Source organism: Calypte anna, chromosome 11 (genome assembly GCF_003957555.1).
Source record: "Calypte anna isolate BGI_N300 chromosome 11, bCalAnn1_v1.p, whole genome shotgun sequence".
NCBI lineage: Eukaryota > Metazoa > Chordata > Aves > Apodiformes > Trochilidae > Calypte > Calypte anna.
Window position 1 is genome coordinate 4,449,075 of NC_044257.1, and position 18,320 is coordinate 4,467,394.

Below are 18,320 nucleotides of genomic sequence, written 5' to 3' on the forward strand. Positions count from 1 at the left end.
CAGTACTTACATGTTTATCTTTTAATAATGATAGGAGCTACCTGCACTTCCACTAAGAAATTAAACTTCTATTTTGGTCAGTCCCCATTGAAACAAATAAGCTACTTTTATATCATGTATGCTTTTATTTAAAAAAATACTAGTAGCTATTTCAGTACACGTTTCCAATTGTCCTGTTAATGTAGAAATGTAGAAAAAGGTTATTGAACACTGCAGTTAATTCTTCCTTCCTCTTTCTTCCTTCACAAAAAAAATGTTCAAATTGTATTGTTTTTTCCTGTATTTTAGGGCTCATCATTGCTCAAGTCAGTCATTGCTTAAGTCAGTGGAAGTGCTGAAAAGTGATGGAAATAGATGTATCTCTGCTAGGACAGGTGAAACAATTCTCTGTCAAAATGTCACATGAAAGCTTTACCAAGTGAATGAAAAATGTTTTGGGGGGATATGACCTCTTTTTCTAGGTAGATCCTGAGGAAATCCAGTTGGCAGTCCCTCACCCACCCCAACCTCAGACGCTATGGAGTGGAAGCTGTAGGTGGGTGTTCATTTAGGCTCCAAACCCACAAGAAGTTGCAACTATACTCAGATTTATGGGACTGTTTGCAGTGCCTCAAGTGACCCACATAGCTGGGAATGCCTTTGCAGGACTGGAGCACTGCCTTTTCTACAACACATAGCTCCCCTCTTTCAGAGGAATGGTGACATTGGGAGGTATAAGCCAGGACATCCCCTGGACAAGTCTAAACTGTGGTATGAAGCCTGCTGAAAAATATTCTTTTGTCTTTAAAATTGTCTTTAAAATCAGGGCAGTAATGATTGCTTTAAAGGTTTGCATCTCACCATTAAGCCTGATGGCCTCCTTTCTATAGAATTAGTCCTGGATTATTCTCAAATACATTTAAAATCTTAAGAAAAATAAAGTCAAAGAGGCTGATGATGCTTCCAAGTTCTTGGAGACTGTTCTACATTTCAGTGTAGATTAGATCAGACTGATCAGAAGTCAATTCATATGAAATATCCTTGTGTCTGTAATCTGATAGTTTAACTTTGTAGCCTCAATCTGGAATTTAATTGAGAAGTCTGAACTGAGTATCTTGAGCTAAATGATAACAGATTCTCATATAGAAGGGATTTGAGTTGGGTTTCCCAAATCTTAGGCTTAATGCTTTAACTCCTTGGCCACTAACTTCTGTAGCAGTGCTCCTGCAGATCAACCCCCAAATCTTAATGTTGAGTAGATGAGATGGAAACATGAAATATGGGCATGGTTAGTGATGCAAGTGTCCCTTGTACCCCTAGCACGGCATACCTTGGATTTTCTAATTTGTTTCAGTGTCCAGCAAAATGTAGATGTCACCCAAGAGGCCTCTGGCCATCCTAACAAGTATGGATCCATCCATCCAAATAAAAGTTCTCCATGTCCAGTTTTGCTGTCTGATTTCCACTGAAGCCCTAATAACTTTGAATGCAATGTGTGAGTGGTGCAGGGTAGTCTTAAATCAAATGGCTCTTAAGATTGAGACAACTGATGTTTGGCTTGTAGTGGCAGGACAAGGTCAATGGATCTAAACTAAAAGATTTAGACTAGATGTGAGGAACAAATTTTTTACAATGAGGGTAGTGAAAAACTGGCAGAGGCTTCCCAGAGAGGTGGGAAATGCCCCATCCCTGGAAACATCCAAGGTCAGGTTGGACGGGGCTCTGAGTGCCCTCAAGACGAAGATGTCCCAGCTCACTGCAGGGTGGTTGGACTAGATGATCTTTAAAGGCCTCTTCCAACCCAAACCATTCTATGATAAGGAGGGAATGTTGACTGTTAAAATGCAGTGTTTCCATACTAATTTCATTGAATCTACAAAGCACAAGGAGGAACAGTCCTGGTACTTCAGGTGTAAACTTTGGAGTCCAAAAGTAGGAGTGATAACACAAGCCATGATCTAAACTATATAAATATTTTCTGTGCTAGTGGCACAAGCTTGGGAGGAGCTGTAGCCATCAAGGACAATTTAGTAGCTTCTGCTTTGGACTCTGAGACTCTTAACAAAAAGGCTCAGGCTTCCTATAAGAAACCTCTGTCTAGTTTAGCAGGAACTCTTGGATGATTCCCAAGGGCACCTATAATGCTCTAAGTGCCAATTTTTTTTACTGGTTCCCATTTAATGCTGTGTTTTGCATGGTATTCCATGTGGGGGCTTTCCTAGGTTCATCACTACTGCAGAACTGGCTGTTCTGGCTGAGGAAAAGATCAAGCCGGGAGGAATCTGGTCTGGATCTGATGTTGCTTTGTGGTGAGAGAGCTGTGCTATGGACTACAGAAGAACAAAATTTAAATGAAAGGTCTTTCACGTCTGGTTTCTTGCTGCTATCTGAGCAGCTCATTGCAGGGCTGAGAAAGCAGCATTTTAATAGTACCTTGCTATAGGCAAAACTCTGCCTTGGGACTTTGAAGTGTTCCTGGGCATTTTCATGGAATCCAGATATCTTTTTGTAAAGCAGGACCAATGGTGTGAGCTCTGAGGCAAAAGAAAAAAGAAAAAAAAAAAAAGAATAGGATATGTATGCTTTTGATATAATTGTAAGAGGTAATATACTTACAATGTGTAATTATTCCAATTTTACAGATGAGGGAACTGAGGCACTGAAAGTGACACGCGTCATGTGAGATAACATAAGAGCTTAACCACAAAATTGCTCTTTTCTGCCCCTGTAAGCTGTAAGAAGGCTGTGCTCCTCTTCTGCTTTGTTTGTAAAAATACATATAGGATCACTCAAGTATTTCCCTAGCATGAATCTCATGTTCTTTTAAGCCTTCATTATTCACTTAAAAATCACCCGAATTCTGCGTCTACTGCAAATCCGTACTTCAGGAGGAAGTTTTGAAATATGTCTGGTTTTTATTTAAAACACAGTTGTCAATTAATTCACTTTCACATTTAATAACCTTTACATTGCATAACTGTGATTGCAGGCTGCAATTTTTCACATTTCTAGGGTTTCTTGCCTATTTCTCTAATGGAAAGGAAAGATTGGGCAGTAGCACGTAAAACTTCATAAATAATAGTGCTTGAGGCTGCTGCTGGAGTTGTGAAAGAAACCCTGTTTTTCTCCTGTGACACGAAGCTTTAAGGACTTTCTGTCCTGATCAAGAAGGAATGCTTTAATAAGCATCCATGTTAGAGGGTTTGTGCTGTGTAAGCGTGGTGAAGACCATATGGGCAAAAAGGCACATTGTGTGGCAACAACTGCCCTGCTTGTCATCCCCAATCATACTTGCTCTAATCCTTGTTTTAATTTACTCTGCTTGTACAGCACCAATCCTGCCAGTGCGGTCCTTAGGGTCCCTTCATTCCTGCCATTTATGACAAGGAATATGCAAAGGCACAATTATTCATCCACTAAGGTGACAGAGAAGGGCTCTGCTTGGGAATATGTTTCCAGACTTGTGGCATCATAATGTCAGTTACTAAAGCACTTTGCAGTTGCAAACAATTCTTGAGAGACTTTTTTTTTTTTCCTTAAATATAAATATTTTTGAACATAGAAGTGCTAGGACTAAATGAATCCCTTTCTATTAAGAAGTGCAGTGCTGGAAAGTTTTTATAGATAGCACTGTCCACACTTTGTCTTTTATTCAAATGGAATTTTTTTGTCTTTCTACCTCTACTTAATAATTGTGCTCTTCTCATTTGTTTAACTCCAGACAAAGGATAGTATGTTGAGCCACCCTTATTAAGCCTTACAGATTGTATATTGTTTTTATTCTGCTGTACACCACATTCCTAAACAGACACACACACACAAAAAAGCCAACAAAACCCCCTCAAGTGTAGCATTCAGCCTCTCAAGTCCATGATGTATTTCATTTGCTACGGTCAGAGCAATTTTAACAATGCCTTTCATTTTCTTATAGCCTAAAATGATTTTCTTTCTGTGAGGCCATTCTCCAAAACTTCTCTTCCCCTTTCAGAGTATCATTTGCAATTTAAAGCTAACCTGGTGAGTGTACTCACAATAGGCTTGCCCATAAAATGGTTCAAGGCCTGCCTGCATGCCTAATGAGGTTGATGTTGAGCTATTTAGCTCTTTGTCCTTCCATAATATCTACTTAATGCAGTTCAATGGGAGTGGATTGTTAGAAGCATTAAAGATTCTATTAAGTCTTTACTAAAGCCACTCTATTCTAGTCCAGCTGTATAGTGGCAAGAGCATTAAATTTGAGAATGTAGTGGGAACAAGGGGCCTGAAAAAGCACCTATAAAAAAAGGACAAATTTCCTAACCAAGTAAGACCACACTCAATTTAAGACCTGTTACTTTTGTATCTAGATCTAAAGAGTTCCTCAATGTGTATCTCACACTGCTCTGAATTAACTCTAGTTTCCCTTAATGGGTGAACAAGGCTGTTTTAAATCTTCATTCATTTCCAAAGCATGTGAGTCCATTTTTGCTGTGCCACCCTGTTGAAAAGAAATAACATAATTTTAATCTCAGAGAACCTACCAAATACTTGCAAAGATCTCTTTCACACAGCATTTAAATGCAATGTAGTTTCCCTTTTGCTTAAATACTGTAATGAGATTGGTCTGCATCACGAACTCAGAAATCTGCACTTTGGGAAAAGATAAACAACACTTCTGACAAAAATATTCATTCAATGCATTGTTTTGCTGAGGGGATTGTTTTTTATCAGGCCTGTATGGTGCACGCCACCAGCATTGAGAAGAGGGAAGAAAAAAAAAAAGCACCACAACAAAACAGAAGAAGGGTTAGAATGGCCAGGATTTCACACAGTTGGCATTGACTTGGCTTGAAGAGGCAAGCACTAAGCTGTCTTTTCAACCATAGTAAAAACCCTCCATCTGGCCACCCTAAAACTCTGTTAGCTTGTTCAACTCGCTGTCGGCTGATTGGGCTTTGTGAAGCAGAAGTAACAACATCAATAGTATAAACCCTTGCCACTTGAGAGTATTACATTTCATTTCATGCTTGACTTAATCAAAACTGGGGAAATGAAATTTACACCTTTTTGATGTTCTTTTCCCTGCTGTTTAAGGAGAAGAATCTTAACCCATTTGATCTTCACATGCACCCAATAAATGACCAAATATGCCGAGCTGCCAAAAGCAGACGGCTGCCAGTTGCCAGTTTATGTCAGGTCACTGTGAGAGAGCTTAATGCAGAAGGTCTTGAGTTTCATACCAAATACCTCAATTTGCAGCATGGTATTTTGGTTGCAGTGTCAACAATTTAACTTCCCTCCCTATTAATATTAAACTATTATAAAGAAAGCAAAAATGTCATTTTTTACTGGAGGGAAATAAGTTAGCAGGCAGCTGTTGCGTGACAGAGTCAGGAGAGAGTGACAGATGAAATGAATCTGGGCTTGAATTGCTTCTTCAAACCCTTGACATTTGTTCCTTTCTTTTCTGGCTGTGATCTACATGATATACATAGTTGTTGTTGTTGTTTTTCCTGCTAATAACAAGACAGTGCAGTGCCGGATTAGAGATTGAGTGAGTGAAAAATGGGGCTGGTGATAACATTTTCCCTGTGCCTGGGGGAGACTCATTAAGCGGGAGATCAGATCGCTACCAAAGTGCATACATAAGTAAAATCAACAACCTAACAAAGTTCTCCCCTGCAACTTGCTGATGGAGTAAAGCTTTTGACTCAGCAAACACCAGCCTGGGAAAGAGATTTTGCCACATTGATGCTCACCTTGCTGCTGAGTTCCACTGTGTTGCCTCACGGCTCTCGGTCACCACCTGCGCTGGATGGGACCCGCACGGAACAACAACAACATCACGCACCTCACAACAGATCCCTGCCTTCCCCAGAGCTGTTCTCTCTTGAAAGACCTTTCACCTTTTGTCATGGGTCCTTGCTTATGACTTGATAAAAACAGTTGTACGAGATCATCAAGTACTGGTACGTTCTGAGGGAAAAGGTCCCCGTTTGTTAAATATAAATTCACATGAACGCAGACCCCGCATCGCGGAAAGGCGAAGGGTTCTGACACCTTTTCAGCAGGACAGGCCGGGCCCCAGCAAAGAAAGCCAAGGGCCTGTAAAGGAACTTGTCCCGAATGGTGATCCTCAGGCTCTTGTGTGACAAGGTACATAGTTTCTATTCAGGAACAGGCAGATTATTGGTTACTATAGTTTCCCTAATGCTTAAATGAAGCTAAGGCCTAAGCTGAACAGAATAGGTTAAAAGGTGCCGATGTTTGGGCCTGCGAAACCACATGTTGAGAGTCAGAGACCAAACAAAACAAAGAGCACATCTCTCTGGTCTTTGATGTCTTCTCTGAGGGACCTGGAGTGAGAAAAATGCAGCCTTGCCCCAGCACCCAGCCGGGCTGGCTGGGCCCAGGCAGCCATGGGGAGCCCAGGGCCCCACAGCATTGGGGAGCCCCGGGGCCCCGTAGCAGGGGGTGCCCCCAGACCATGGCCACGGGGCTGGGGGTGCCCAGGGCAGAGCCCCGGGAGGCTGTCCCAGCTGGCCTTGGAAAATCCTTCTCACCACACACGTTTATTCTCCCCTTTTTTCCCCCAGCAAGACACGCGCTGTGGTCTCAAACACAAGCAAACTTGGGACCCTTGAAGTACTAAGTTTAGCTTGACTTAATTTGCTGTTTTCTGCATGTGTTTCCTTTTAGTCTGCCCTCTAGTTTTCTGTTGTGTGCTTTAAGAACTCTTCACGGCCCTTCAGCTGACATCCTTTTATTTCACTGCTTGCCTCAGCATCTGCTTTGAATCTGCTGTGGAGCGGGTGCAGCCGCTGCTCTGCGCGTCTTGCATGAATCACTGATTCTGCTCTTTCCCCATTTGTGAGTAGGCAGTGTTTTCAAACAATTCATATTCACCATAAAAATGTTCCATGTAGGATATCCCCTGATAGCACAAGCAATGCTTTTGCAGTTTGCATAAGCAGGATTAAAATACTTGCTACTTGTGTTTGTGATGTGGGTTTCATTCGTTCTGTTGAAACTCTGTTGAGCATTTTAATTTTTGATTAAAACTCTTGTAAGCAAGATAAATGTGCATCAGCACTAAAGGGAAACTGCCAGCTTTGATAGGTTGTATTGCCACAATTTCCTGCTGCTTTTTAAGTATTCCAGCACTCAAGATCCAAGTATTATGCAAAGCAAAATTAATCAGCACCTGCATCTTTTAAAATAGAATTATTCAGGAATTCTAAAGTTGCATCAGCGTTATTGTAATTCCAATTGTTGTCGGTTCTTTATACCATTATAGGAAAATATCTAATTGTAACAACTGTATTCCTATAGTGAACATATTACTTGAATTCAAACACTAACAATGGCAATAGGATAACTGTCCTTGAATTTGAGCCTTTTGTGATACATCAATAGGCTTACAATGTGCTGAATTAGCAGGCATATTAATGGGCAGATGCAGCACCAGCCCATTCTTTTTACCCAAATCTTCTTATGCAAATACCCCATGAATCCAGTTCAAAGAGCTAGCTTTAAAATGAGCTTCTACACACATTCAGATGGGTCCTTTCACAACTGGCAATGGGACTTAGATAGAAAGTGACATGAGAAAAGTTTAGACACTTGTTTTTATAACTGAACATGATCTTGTTATCATAATCTGATACTGGTAACTGGCATGGTCTGGTTGTAGAATTTTAAGCCTTTAACAGAGGGAGATAATCTAGGCCTTTGTGCTACAATGTACTGAATTCTGCACTCAGTGAAAGCTATCAATGAGAATCACAGTTCATGCTTTTTCAAACAAAACTTTTTCATGGTAAAAGCTTTTATCCTATGATAATTACTTAACTGATTGTAGCGGTGCCTTTAACGTTAGAGAGCTCATAACAAGGGCACATAAAAAGGTTGCATTATTTTTAGAATAAATAAATTATCAAATAAACAGGGTTTGTTTGCTTGTTGAACTAAATGGTAATGAGGTCATTATTAAAAATGCTAATGCACAGCAGCATCGCTAGTAAAAGTTAATGTATTTTGTGATCTTTCTTTTGTTTGCTGTTTTTCTTGTGATCGTTTCTCATCAGCTACATCTGGGTGAGAGTATCTTGAGTGATTTAATTGCAAATGTAGGAAAAACTGACAAAGGAAAAGAAGGGGAATCGTTTTACTAAATCTTTGTTATTGAAGCCCTTTCCTTTAAAATTGTTTTAATTTGCCTGCTGTTTTAGTGAAAACCCATGGTTTTCTAGGTGATAGTTTGGATTTTTTTTTAAACTCCTTATTTTAAGAAGTCCAAAAGATGAGAAGGGATTTCACATTGACATTGTCCATGGACACTGACCACACTTGCTGAAAGCAATGCTTCCTGCAGAATATTCTATAGGAAGTATAAAGACAAGCAAGAATCGATTCTCAGCTGGAGCAAATTGGCATAACTAATTGACTTCAGTGGGTCTGGTTAACACTGTTTCAGCCTTGGCCAGTGTGGGGAGTTGATAGATGTAGATAGTTTAAATGATGTGAGATTACTGTAAAAAATGAGAGGGGAAATAATCTGTTCCTTTATCACTGCATTTAGAGAAGCACGGTGTATATTAGACTAGTCCTGTAGAGTATTATTGATTAGTTTATTCTTTCTAATTTTTTCTCAAATGAATATTTATAGTGTGTCCTGAAGCATAGGTGAGGTGATTTTTATACCAATGTTCTTAGTGCAGTGGATGATCATAAAAGCAAGCATATCTCTTAAATAGTCATTATCAGAGCAGTACAACAATTCCATATAGACACACACCAGCAGAAATATTATGGGTCATGCTTGGTAGCCTTCAAGAAGGGAGTGCTTTATCAAGATTTAGTGGTAGCAAACACGAGAGTTATGTTAAGTCATCTTCTGGACACATTTAGGTACATTAATACATTTAGGTACATGAATACATTTGGTGAGTGGTTAATATTTTAATATTGTTTCCTGTGTGCTGTAATCCTGTCAAATGAATATACAGTACATAGGGGACCTAATGCTGACTTCTGATGGATGTAAGTAGACCATTCCTGGCTCAGAAATCAAATCCAGCACCATTGATCCTGCTGAGCCATTGCTGCCTTACTCATCTGCAATAAAATCCATCTTTCAAATTAATGTATTGCTTATCAGAAAATGTAGTTAAATGTAGAGGGAACTCATTAGGACAGTCACTGGCAGAATCTGCTCCAGAGGCACTGTAAGGAGCTCCTTCTGGGAAGCATCAGCCACCTCAGGCTGCCCCACTCTGCAGGAGAGGCGTTTTAGGGACTTTGCTAAGGGTGTTTTTAGGGACTTTTGCTTAAGAGCACAAAATCACTGTGTATCTCATACTAGATTGATCTATGTCACAGACAGGCTGGAATACTCGAAGTAACTGCTTAAATCTCTCAACTTTTCATAGGCTTGTATTATTTGTGGATGAAGCTGAAGTGATTAAATGAAGTTTTATTTGGTAGAGTAGGAGAGAGATGAGGAATCATCTAGAACATCAGTATCAGGCTGTTAAACTATGTGATATGAAATAGAGGAAAGGCAAATTGTTGCAAATTAATGGCAGATAACATCATCCAGGGAATAGAACAAATGAAAAGAAACTGCAATCTCCTTTCATTGTTGTGGACATTTTTTTAAGGTTTTGTGCCTCATTTTGCCGGTCTGTAAAATGGGAGCAGTAACAGCAACTCTTTTAAAATGGATGTAGGGACTCAGAGTAGAAATTCTCAAGAACATGTTTCCTGCTAATACCTCTCCTTCTACTGCAGATCACCAACAGAGGGTTCACATTTTGTAATGTCAACAGGAACAAAAGGCAAGGTAAAGCAGATTGTACAAATGAAATTTTTTGCATGAGTTAAAGTCCTGTTAATGTGTCTGCTGTGCTTCAATAGACAGATCTGAGTAGGGAGAAGACAAAAAGTGTGGTGTTGTTAGAATTTATGTTGTGATACAGTGGCTGTGAACATGGTTTTGTATAGGAAAACAGAATTCAATTTGCTGGCAGGAAGATCAAGTCCTTGAGTCCTTTTTCTCGAGGAAGAGAGATTCTCTGAAAATGGTTTTCTGATGGTAAAGGCTATCTGCAGTTTTCAGTCGAATTTTCAGAACATATTTTAAAAGGAGGTGCAGGGACAAGATGAAACATTCCTGTAAATCAAATCCAGATAAAATATTTTCAGCCAAATCATATTTTGATATTTTGTAAATGAAATGGAATGTTTTGGCAATTTTCAATGGCGTTTTTTCTGTAAAAATTGAATTAATCCACCCTAAAGAAAAGAATTTCACTGTCATTCCTTGCACTGGTCTCATTGACTTTTACTCATTTTAGCACTTTGAGAAACTGGGATAACCATGAATTTTGGTGTTTTGAGGAATTGCATCCTACAATGTTTGAGTTAAGCCTTAGTTTATCCTACAGACAAAACTGAAATGCACCCACAAGAGAGTCAGTTCTTGATTTTGTCATTTGGTATATGGTGTCTCGTGTCTGCTTCTCTATTTCTCATTGTGCACAGGAGGATATTTTTTTATTATTATTATTTTCTAATGTTCACTTTTCAAGCCTCCTTCCAGGGAATGGTTTGGCATGCTTTGGGCCCCCTGAGCAACCCAGCATTTTCTAACCACAGGTGTTCACCCAGCAGTAACGTTTCACTATGCTGCATTCCAACCAGAACAAAAAAATGAATTATACTCACAAAATATCCCAGTGTTCCCAGTCTAGCACCTTCATCAGGGCTGAAATGTTGGTGTAGTCTGCTAAATCCAGTCAACAAGAAAAGAATCATGAGAAGTGCAATGGAATTGTTTCTCTGGCAAGTGGGGTGCAACGAGGCTTTGCTGTTTGATGAACAGCTGTAAATACTCCAGATTCCCCCATTGCATTTGTGCTGTGGAGATAGTAATGCTGCTGCTTTCTAACATCACCAGAGTCACTGTGATTACACTCAGGGTGCTGCAGATTTGTGGCTTCTTTCTGCTTCCCTTCCCTTCCAGGTAGGAGATGTGCAGTACTCTGTGGCAACTACAGCTACAGCCTCAGCAAACCTCACCTTTGCTCTGTAATTTCAGAAGAGAATTTTACAGCAAAACCAGCATTCCTCTCATTAAATACCATCCAGGGGGATTTTTGCATCCAGGGAACACCTCAGAATTGAGTGATCTCTTCCAAGTCACACAAGACAGTGCAACCCAAATCATCTTACTCAGTGTCTGTGTGGTTCAAGTTGTGGCTTTTGCTTAGACCTGGCAGGGAAGAAAAAAGTTATCTATTTAATAATAAATAACTTCTGTTTGCTGTCTCTCCTAGTAGCACTAAGGATTTATAGGGACATGTTAAGCATGGGATCAGATTAAAAGCTATGGTTCTTCTGCATGGATATCAGGGTAACTTTTGAGTCTGGATTTAAGCCCGGTGCTATTTGTGCCTGTGGGATAAAGTAGCAGCAGAGTAATAGCTCCTTGGATTCAGTAGCCATTTTCTCTAAGAAACACTTGGCACACAAGGAGAGGAGCTAAATCACTGATTTAAACATAAGGCAGGTGTGGTTTCATGATACTGCATGGCCACAGGGTTTTCTTTGTCAAACATCAGTGCTCTGGCTTGATTGAAAATAAAGGTATAGGTATTCACATTGGTCAGACCCCTTGGAGATAAAAATGCTGGGACAGAAGGCTTTTGTTAGACTACTCTATGATCAGATGTCAGATCTGGAGCATGAACGTCCTCAACTAAGTGAGAATAAGTAAGAAGGAGGCAACACAGCTCAGGAGATTTAGAGAAAGAATTGCTTCAGTGTTTATGATAGCCCTACAGATATTCACTTTATATGACTGATGGAGAGGAGAAGGGAGATGGGCTCCTTAATCCAGGATCTCTGAAAGAGGATGGAAAAAACAATCTGAACATGTTACAATAATTCAAATCCCTGTAAATACTCTGTTGAATACTGAAAACCATGTAAAATTATTATTGCTCCCAAGGCAGCCTATAAATACTGTTATTGTATTGGCTGAATCCAAACATAAAATATTTCCTTCTTGATTTGTAAAACAGTTGACAGATATAATAGACACCACTAGCCAACTCTTAATCTTGGTTTTAAGATTTAGATTTGTTCTAGATGTTAGAATTAACCCTGGTTAGAATACATGATAGATTTCTATTCTACAAGAGAAATATCCCCTCTTCAGGAGAAATCCCCTTCTTAAATCATCTAGTCTGTGACATCCCCTTAATCCCTTTATTTTTCTCAAATTTAGCATAAATACTTCCCTTTTTTACACCTTCATCTGTTTGTTCTACTCTTCTGCCTTGGTTCCTGTCCATGATGAGTTGAGCTGTGTTTGCAGTGGTCAGGGCATTAGCTGAAGCAGTATTTTCCCAGAGCTGGTGCCAGAGAGGTACACTGAATGCCTTGAGAATGGTGAAAAACATAAATATAGAGAGACACATATTGAGCTGTGTGCATGCAGGAGTGGAGACAGATGGGTGGGCAGAGGGACATGAACACAAATAAGTATTAGAGCCAGGAAATGTACAGATGCATCTATCAGAAAAGTGGTAGAATTCTAAAATGCTCTCACTAATAGTCTGGTTAATGAATACAAATGCAGGAGCAAGCTTAATACTTGCAGTGGTTTGTTCCCAGGCATCTATGGAGTGGTAAGGAGGAGAATTAACATAGGATTATCATATTTTACACATAGACATACTTGCCAATCCTTTTAAGAACACTTTAAGCACAGATCCCAAGTCTAAGTATTTGGAAGTAAGAATCACTACAGATTGTGAAAACCACTTAGCTGTAATTCTTTCAAATTACTTGCTGAACATGCAACTGAACTGCATGTTCAGTTGACTTCTACATAATGAAATAAGCCATTTTCTTTTTTAAACCTGGGAAGATAGCAGTCTGTAAGCTATCCTAAATATGTTGCAAACTTTGATTTGATTAACTAAGCCACGTTTGGCACTATGAGAAGCTATCCACAACTTTATTACTATCAAAAATCTGTTCTGAAAGTGAGTGGTAAAAGATTTGCATGTTTTTCTGACTTTCAGGATTCCTTTGTAAGGCACATTCCACAGATGTTGGAGTTTTTATGCAGGTACAGTCAAGTATCTATAAGATCACCTGGCTGCATTATGCAGCTGTCTGACAATGTGGGCTGTGGTTTCATGATCACCAATATCCAACCTGTGTGCTGTGAGAGCATTCAGGGTGTAAACTTGGTTTGGATAAAGGGGAGGCACATGACTACATTTCTGAACACTTGGGTTATCTTACAGCATGCAGTTTGTACTGGCTGTGGTAGGACAAACAGACTCTCATCTGGCATAAAAGCTGCTGATACATTTTTTTGGCATGAGCTACAAAAATAAGATGGTAAAGCAAGGTTTTTCCACAATATTCTTTTGCACACTGTGACTGCAGTACTTTTATTTGGTGTTAGTGATCTAAAAATCACGGTTTTAATTTATTGAAAATGAGTCCTCAGATATTCTGCTGTTAAAAATACATAATAAAGGCCTATCTGGATGTTCTTAGTATTGCTTTTGTTGAGCCTAGGGAGCAAACATTTGCTTTCTTTTCTCCTTTTAGTAATATTACCTAAATTACTTATTTGCAGTGTTTTTCAGGTATCTTTCAGAATAGCTTTTGGTGTAGGAAGAATTAAGTTGAGTACCTGCAGGGGAGTAGGAAAGTCTTGTGTCTTCAAGTTCCAACAAGTCTTCAAGTTCCAGCTCCCAAACATTGTTTAGGGAGATGCTGCATCCTGAAGGATTTTGCTGTGTGTCACTTCTCACCTTTCTGCCTCCTCTGTGTGGAGGAGAGCAAGAAGGGTGATTAGGAAAGGGCAGAGCCAAACTGCTTGGTGCCAGCTGATCCAGCAAGAGGCAACAGCTCCAAGATGTGCCTTGCAAAGACCTGAAGTATGTTAGAAGAAGTATTTTGCCCAGGAGGGTATGGCAATACTGAAAGAGGTTGGTCAGAGACACTTGGAGATTTTCAAGGGCTGGCTACACAGTCCCGTGGTTTGTCTGTTGTTGCTGACAACTGGGGGAGATTGGGACAGAAACCTTAGAGCTCCCTTCCACTGACATTTCTGTGATTGTCTTAGCCTGTACCTACATTGCAGAGCTACCAACAAGTGGCTTGTTTACAAGGGTTTTTCACTGCATGTGAATTTTCTTTGTGGGTGAACTTTTTCAATGGGATTTCAGTGATTTTGTAGTGGGGCCAAAATCCAGCTCTGAAATAACCTCCATGGTTCTAATACAAAAGCCCCATATTGTATAGCAATCACACTTCCCACAACATAGTGATCATACTAACTGTTAAAAACCTTGTTTTCTTGTTGAAATCCACCATTAAAACCCACTGTGTGTATATGCCCTCTTTCTTATGGGCATCCTACCAGCTTTATGACAAAACCAAAACACAACCACCCTTCCAACATCACCAGAGCACTTTCTACTCTTCCTGCAGCAGGACCAGCCTGAAATTCTGTATTCTTTCCCACGTTCTTCTTCAGAGTTTAGCTTTAAAAGTCATTGCTGCTAATTTGGGAACATTTTGAAAGGTAATGAATCCCATACAGTGTCAGACCAGATGTCCTTCTGTTGTGTCCTGCTACCCGACTCCAGCAGGCAGTGGATGCTTATCAGTGTTAGAGCAGTGCATCATCCTTTCCCTGCTGTATCTTTCCAATAATCAGTGGTTCACTCTTCACTGAACTAGGTGGGATCTGAAAATGCAGCTCACAGCAGTGTTCAGCACTTTGCATGTTTCAACCCATTGAGACGTAGTATTAATTATGGTGGTGCATCTAATGGTGCTGTCATTATCCTCTGATGGATTTTTCCAGATAACCCAGAGACCAGATGTTCACTTGGTCAGTTTCCAAAAGAAATATGCTTCTCTATACATCTTTCATTTGGCATTTAGTGACGTTTTCACAGCAATCCAGTTGCAATTAATAATCTTTTGGTGGTGGGTTGTGTTTTTTTGGTTTGGGTTTGTTTTTTTTTTTTTGAGGGGGGAGGTGGGCGGAGAAAGGATGTTAACACAACAATGAGCTCAACTGTTTATAATTGAACTGTTTGAAATTGCATCAGACAATGACTCAGTCTCGGTCATTCTTCAGCTGCTCTGAGTTCTCACCCAACTGTTTGTTAAATCGGTTTGGGTTGCTTTTGATTTATGGAGACATGATTAAATAAGGAGACTGGAGTGCCAGAGAGGATCTGCTGCTGTTCAGGAAGCACAAGGCCTGGAAGCCAACGGATGTTGGCTCTGCAGCAGATCAACCTTGTTGGAGCAAGGGTCACCCTCTAATGGAAAGAAAAACAAAAATAAAACACTCCCATTCCACCATGAGGAGATACTGAGCTACCAGGGGGAGGGAGAGCTCCTGTAATATACTGCTGTGCCACCTGTGCTCCACAGATCTTTATGGGCCTTCACTCCTCTTTGCTCCCACAGACAAACTATGAAGTCTGAAGGGTCTGTGACAGGTCTGAGCAGCAATGAAATGGGATGCTGCTCAGCTCAGCCTCTGCTGGCAGTGTGATCCCCAGCCCTCCTCACCCATTGCCCATTCCTGCCTGTCTTCCTCTCCTTTGGCAATACCAGCTTGTGACCTGACCCATACTGGGAGTCTTTATCAGTGGGAGGTCTGTAAGGAGTCTTTTGTTTGATTAGATCTGGAGAGCTCAGGAGGAGCTTTGGTGTGGGCAGAGCCAGCACCCTGGCCATGCTCTTTGGTGGAATCAGGATGGCCCTGATGCTAAGTTCAGCATTTTCTTGGTCACTTCTCCAGCTGGGGCACTGGGTCTGACTGCTGTTCCTATACTGTTCCTCCATGGGGAGCAGACAGCCAAGTGCTGTGTGTGCTTCCTTGGCACAAAAAGCTTCCCAAATTGCTGGCAGTGGCTGCTTTGAGAATAGGTTCAAATTCTGAAACCTGGAAACTTAAATTGTTAGCCTTGACATTGTCCTTCCCTGCTTACTGAAATGCAGTGTGACATCAATGACATTAAATTCCTGTCTTATTAAGGTATGTGTATTTTCATTATTTTATGCCTTCCTGATGCTCCAGAGGAGTGACTGATTCTCTGCTAGAGAACCTTTACAAATTTACTTTCTTCTGTGTCCTCTGGGACTGGGAAATGAGGGCAAACAGGAGTCTGTTTCTTTGAAACAAGGAGGTGGTACCAAGACATCCTGTCTGACCTCTTGCATGGCTCAGGAAGGGCTTCGCTGTTCTGTGAAAAGTAGCTGGCACCAATTGAAGGAATCTTCTCTGAAAAACATCAGCTGAGGTCAGAGGAACAACTGATTTGTAGTACTGAGGATCTGAACATCACTTTTCTATTTTCAAGGAGTCATATGTTTTGGGATCTGTTGCTGGGTTTTTTCCCTTGAGGTTCATTTAACTTTAATTTTTGTAGCTACTGTATTTAAATGCAGGATTTTAAATTCCCATATTTGTGTGGCTATGGAATTGTCAATTTTTGTAAAGAAATCTATTTGGTGATTTTGTAGAAAATCTGGTAATTTTAGAAAAGTTACCATTTTTTTTCTATTTGATGAGGTTCCACTGACTGGAAAAAAGGTAACATAGCCCCTGTTGCTTAAAAGGGGAAAAAGGAAGACTGGGCAAATACTGGCCAGTCAATGTCACCTCTGTGCTCAACAAGATCATGGAACAGATCCTCCTGGAAAATCTGCTGGGGCACATGGGAAATAAAGAGGAAATAATAAGGAATAGTGACAGCCAACCTGGCTTCACTAAGGGCAATTCATGCCTGACCAATTTGGTGGCTTTCTATGAAAAGGCTGCAGAGATGGTGGGTAGTGGCAGAGCAACTGATGTCACCTACCTGGATTTCTGGAAGGCATTTGACACTTTTTCTCCCAGCATCCTGGCCTGGACAAGCCATGGATTTGACAGATGGACTGCTTAGTGGATAAGTAATTGGTTGGATGGCTGCACCCAGAGCTGTGGTCAGTGGTTCAGTGTCCAAGTGGAAGCAAGTGATTAGATATCAGTGATTCTGTCTTCAGAGCTAAAGATATCCCTGAGTACTGTTATCAGTTTTAGCTTTGGTGTTCTGTTCAGCACCTTAGGAAAAAAATCCCTGGCTAAATTCTTACCTCATTATTAAGGACCTAAACTAAAGGAGCTAATTAAAGGAAATGTACAAACTGAGAATCACTTATTTCTTGGGTTAGTTTGGTGGGGTTTTCTTTTCTTGGGGTTTTTTTTGTGTTGTTATTGCTGTTAGTTTTTTGCCAGTACCACTTCCTTCAATGAAGCTTGTGGCAGCTTTTAGGCAAGCACAAGTTGTACAATACACAGGGTGTGTGTCTGTCCACATAAATTTCACTTCTTTAAATTAAAAACCCAATAATTGAAAACTGTCCGGATGCTCTGGTTATAAATGAAAGGCTGACTCAATGTCTGCTCTGGCCATTAATGAGCCTTTCCTACACTCCCTAATCAGCTTGATTGCCTTTTTGAATGAAACATGTGACACAAACCTTGTGCAGATTTCAGTGGTCCTCAAGCTCTCTCTTTAGTTCTTTGTAGGGTAAGTGGTGATTTACTTCTGGCACCTTTTCAAATGGCAGCTCTCTAAATTTGTGGTCTCCAGTTAAATCTTCTGCCTGTATACTTAGTTTCTCAGAGCACCAGTTATCCTTGAGTTGTTAATATCAGAAAAGCCATGCCAAGGCCCCCATAACCATTTTGTCTGCCCAACATGGAGAGAATATTTTTTGTCTCCCTCAAGAGAGAAGTGGCTGAAGGGGAAAAGAGCTGCACAAGTTCCTACTTCCATAGCCTTTTGAAACAAGGATCTGTGCCTTTTTAACCAAAATGTTCTTTATCTCTACTTAATAAAAGTTTTATTAGTAATCATCCAAGTTTTTAATCATCCCAAAATTATTTGGATAGCCCATTTAAACTAAGGCTGTGGCCATATTGTGTATCAAGAAGCGTTATCCTGCAGCCCTTCGTACTGAGTAGGGTGAGCTTCCTGTTGATGTTTGCACTCTCAGGAAAAAGCTAAAGTTTACAATGGAAGTGGAAAGGGAAATGATTGAATAAGCTTTGAAAAATAAGCTACTTTTCCTTCTTCAAACAGATCCTTCTGAGCATGGCTAAAAACACATGGAGTACCATGGCAAGGAAGTTCACTAAGCTTAAACTCCTGGTGTTGTCATACTGTATTGTTCTCATGCATGTGCTGGCTATGTACATGTTTAGTGGAACTTACTCATGCTTCTTAGTAACTGTAGTTCCCAGTATTCTGGTCTAAGTT